We start from the raw sequence: 5,139 nt of genomic DNA on the forward strand, positions 1-5,139 counted from the left end.
TACTCTTTTCATCAGGCACACAATCTTCATTTGGGATTTGGTTAGCTCTACACCTGGATGAATTCAACTGTTCCTCAATTTTTCTGGGTCGTACAAAACCAGCTTCTTTTAAACGTTGCATATGATTGTAATATAATACAACCTTTGTCAACAACACATAAATCAACCAATCAAACCGCCTATGGCATGCATTGTTTTTCTCACTTAGGTACCTCTGCTTGATATACCGATGGTAAGACTCAATTGCATTATTTGTATTTTGATTGGAATGTGGAAAATTTTTGTACGCTTTTGCCCACATATCTGTAGAAAGAAATTTATTGGTTATGAATTAATAACTATACATATGACATGCAAAAAAGAGTCATTAAAGCCACTTATAAGAAACTTACATATTTTGTTGTTGGCTAACCAAGTTGCTTTAAAATATTCCAAAAACTTTGTATGGTCACTGAATCCTTCAAATAAATTTTCAACTGCCTTTTTTACAGATTCATCATCTGCACATGTGTGCATGATTTCTCCTAAAGCACGGAAAATTCGGATTTGGTTTTCCCTTCCTTGGACTTTGTTTCCAACATTCTTCAACCATGCACGACGAACATGCCACACACATAATAATATTGTACAGTTGATTGAAGACCTGGAATAACATAATTTTTAGAGAGAATATACATTAAGAATATTTTTATGTCTCTTATAAAAAGAATAAACACATCACCTTAATGCTTCAATTTCAGCAGTAGCATCATCTGTAATGAAGGCTTTAACATGCCAATCTGGTTGCTCTTTCTTCCCAATGGCAAAGAGAGTTGACATCCATTTACAAATATCAACTATAGTATTGCGTGATGATATCACCCAAGCTACTGGAACCCCATTGTGATGTTTGTCGAAGACAATTAAAGTGTAAAGTTGATACTACATTACAAACAAAGTACATAATTATATTTATATAAGATACAAGCATTAAAATGGTGTTGAAAAAATGAATTAGATTTAGGGTAATTTTGTACTCACCCCGTACTTATTTGTACCAAATGTTGAATCCATTGAGATTATATTGTTGTGAGAATATTTTAGCATCATTGAACGCATCCACTTTGTCTGTATGCCTATGATAAAAGGGATGTTTTCAGCAAGATCTTGTTTCTGGTAGAAGAAAAAGCTCTCAGCGTGTTCCTTATACCAACATTCTACACTGATTGGATCACTTTGATCTTTAACATACTCTAGCCTTATGGTATCATTGTAAATGTTTAATATATCTTGTCTTGTCATGTATGTATCTCGAGATGTCCCTTTGTATAACTCACCGAATCCATCCTTCACATCAGAGATGAACTTATCCCATATCATTGTAACATTAAAACCTCTTTGGATTAAATGTTGGACAATAGATCGCATATCCCTTGTTAAATGTGGTGCATAACTGAATCTCATAGGCCTACCGATTGCATCTTTTCCATGACAAACAACATTGGATTTATCAATATGCCTACATGCAGTATATATTATTACAGCATCATCTGGTCTAAGTTGAAGTCGCCGCACAATGAAGTGACATTGGCAACCAACTTTAATACTTTCACGTTGATTGTGTTTTTTGTTTTGATCTGAGGATGCACTCATAATTCTGTTGTTGCACTTCGGACCATATGCACACCAATAACTATATATAAAACATTTACAACAAATTAGATATAAAATTTATGCATATTGAAAAGAATTATACATATATTGAAAAAAGATATAAAGACTCACATCATGTACTCCAGATATGTTGAAAAATATGTTTGTCCGATATCCTCTGCTTTTTTACTTCGTTGAGAAGCAAGAAGAAATTGAGTGGGTGCCCGTTCACTCGATTCCTCTCCTCTTATAAAATCATCAAGTCGACAATATGGAATAATTGCAACTTGGTCCCCATTAATCTCTGTCCATGTTAAATCTTCTGCTGAAAATTCAATCATATCCTCCGGGTCTTCAACTTCCAACTCATTAATCCTCTCCCACTTCTTCATTCTTCAAATACCTATAAAAATTGCATCGAAAATAATTTGGTTTGAGTAGATATTATGGTCTTGATTAATGCATATCACTAAGAATAGCAATCACATTTTTAGGTAACTATTTTATACTTTTCAGGTAAACCACTTGGTAAAGGTAATATTTGGGTCATTAATCAACTTATAGATTTCATACAAATTTAGACTAACCATGTATGACATATGATGTCTTTGTGGAGGTGGTGTCACCATGTTGGTCTCATGGTACAACTTGTGATGAGTGGTTGAGGTGGAAGGGGTCGAAGGGAAATACAATTATAGATTAGTTGGGTTTTATGTTTTTTTAAATCTTAATAAAATGAGATATGCTAAAGTAGTGTCTATTGTTATTGATTATGAATTGATATCTATTATTTACTAGTCATCTAATTTATATGGTTGCAATAGTTTCATTGAACTTTTCTAATCAAACATATTGTTTTTCAAAAACACAAGCTTTGGAAGTAATTTTTTTTTACTTTGATATATATTGATATAAACTTTGCGGCTAGTTGTAAGAATTAGAATCCTACTTTTGTCGGTACATTTGATGAACTCGATAGGTTATTTATTTATTCAATATGTGTGTGCTTTTATTAAAATGTGTTAGTTGTATTTCTTTCTCCACTTATAAATAAATGTTAAGAACATTGATTTGGCTCCTAAGACATAAAACTTAATAAACCATAACCGGTTCTATATCATTTGGTAACAAATTTCAAAATCTCAATGACAAATACGTGAATTATTTCCATTTTAGTATAACAAAATTTCCATTTAGATATTAACAAGAGTATTTTCGGAACATATTTCAATTTGTACAAAATAAATTATTTTATGGCCCCTGTGGGGAAATTTAGTTTGTTCAAGTTATGATTGCTTTTATGTGTCTTCCTTCACTTATGGTGTGAAAAAATAAGCTCAAATAAACTATGAACAAAAGCTCTTGAAACTTGATGCCCTTTGTTCAAAGTCCCACTCCTAATGAAGTAAAAATGCTTTGGTTAGTAAAAAAATATGTGTGGATTATGGACCACTTAAGTTATGTGACTTGTGAAAAATAAAAAAACAAATTAAAAACGATGTCACACTTCGTTTCTCTTAAGAGGCTAGCTATAAACTTTCATTCACAAATATGTAGTGTTCAATTTAAAAAACAAAATTATATCTTGAATAAGTAAAAACTTACATTACTTAGGGTTATTGGTTTAGCTTACATCATTATGGGTAGATAAAATTTGGATACTAAAAAAATAATTTATTGATAGTCCACCAAAAAAATCTATTACTCTACATATATTTGTAAGTCATTAACTTGTAACTTTATCTCCTTATATTATTATTATAAATATACTTCATATATAATGAAAGCACAAAAACTTGGAATACTTCAATAGATTTCGTTAATTTCGTGCATCGTAGACTTTGATGGTTGGACAAAATCTATATATATCATTGTCAACATGATGATAATTACCCAAATGTTAAAGATCTCCTTCACTTGTATAATGATAATTACCCTAAACCACGTCAAGATGAAGATAATTACCCTAAACCACGTGTATAGTAGAACATTGAAAATATAACTTTAAGATCTCAATAAGGTATTGGGATTATAACTCTCTCTAATCAAACCAACAAAATCTTGCATTACCCAAAAAGCACATTGGAATGTATAACACCATGAGAATCAAACCCAAAAAGCTTTTCCATTTACCCAAAAGCATATTGGAAATTGAAAATGTCATGATTAGCGTAGCAGATCCATCCATATCAAGCATAGGTTGATCATGGGATTTCTTTGTTTTACACCATAAAGTTATCATGCTAATTCACTAGTAGTTTAGCTAATGTATTGTAATTATTAGAAGGTGTTTTTTTTGGTTAATTTAGTTAAAATGTATAAGATTTTGTTTAGAATTAATATTTTAAATTTAAATGTTTTTAAAGCTTTTTCAAGATATTGATTACCAAAATGATGGAAGTTACCAGCAAAAATGAGAGATATTCCTAAACAACAAAGCTCACAGCAGACGGGCTGCTCTTCACCTGATCAGATGACTGCAAGGTGAAGGTATCGAGTCAAATAGAGCAACCCTTTCTTCTGCAACAACCCTCTCTATTTATTGACGGCCTTGTACAGCTCTTTCTCACCAAATGTATCCAATCTCTGACCACTATTTATTGACTACTGCAAGGCTTAACGACCAGAAGGATTTGAAAAAGATAAGAGGTGTAAAATCTCAGTACAATTACCTAATCCCAGCCTGCGTCTATACACCCAGAATTTAACGTCCCCAACTCTTTGTTCAAAGATCGCTCTTCCTCTTCAACAGACCCGTTCTTTAAGATGGATGTATAAACCCTGAAATTATAAATCGTGCATCGTAGATTCATCATGGAAAAAAACAAATTGAAAAGGCATCCATGCTAACAGAATAAACTTACCTGTTTCAAAACGCAGACGCAGACGCAGAAATGGACCCTGGTTTCAAAACGCAGACGCAGAAATGGATGCCGAAATGGATACCATGATTTCGCCCTTTCGCTGTTATTTAAAAGGCGGAATTCAGCTATCAGACGGCGGGAAATTTATAACGTGGTAGATACGCGGCGCCGGAAATCTCAATCGTATTCAAAAGCCGGAAATCTCGGAAACCCGGAAATCTCGGGCATTGCATTTACGCCATGGGGGATGGGTATGGCATGGTGCTGCATACGAATCCCATGCTATAGACATAAGATGGGGTGGGCATTAATGGCCCAATAGCATGGGATCTATTGCTCGCCCACTGTGAAGTCTCGATGTGTAGCCCCTAGTTTTGTGAATTAAATGTGCTTATGAATTATTTAATGGCAAATAAAAACGAAACATCTGGCCTTTGAGAGCACAGAAATGTTCCTCATTGTATGGCGAACACTTGAATTGCTACCGTGACTTTGGATTTATTTATTGGTATTAATTTTGGGTAACATTGCACGGAACAAAGCATTTATGTTGCAATTTAATGTTGGAACCGGATTTTTTTTTAAAGCGTGTTTGTGTTTCAACAATTTTAGAGATAACCAATAAACAGTTTTCCATGGGTCA

The 5,139-nt window shown here is 33.2% G+C and overlaps 1 long non-coding RNA gene across 1 annotated transcript; it reads right to left on the bottom strand.

The window, feature by feature from the left end:
- Window positions 1-1,455: 1,455 nt before the first annotated feature.
- On the bottom strand, window positions 1,456-4,548 carry LOC149146215 (uncharacterized). The gene is made up of 3 exons (XR_016264034.1): window positions 4,497-4,548; window positions 1,765-2,035; window positions 1,456-1,672 (listed from the first exon to the last, which is right to left on the bottom strand). It is a non-coding gene; the product is annotated as an uncharacterized LOC149146215 (long non-coding RNA).
- Window positions 4,549-5,139: the final 591 nt, after the last annotated feature.

This window comes from Pinus tabuliformis, chromosome X (assembly GCF_031772625.1).
Source record: "Pinus tabuliformis cultivar Carrire ecotype Pingquan chromosome X, CPIR1, whole genome shotgun sequence".
NCBI classification, from domain to species: domain Eukaryota; kingdom Viridiplantae; phylum Streptophyta; class Pinopsida; order Pinales; family Pinaceae; genus Pinus; species Pinus tabuliformis.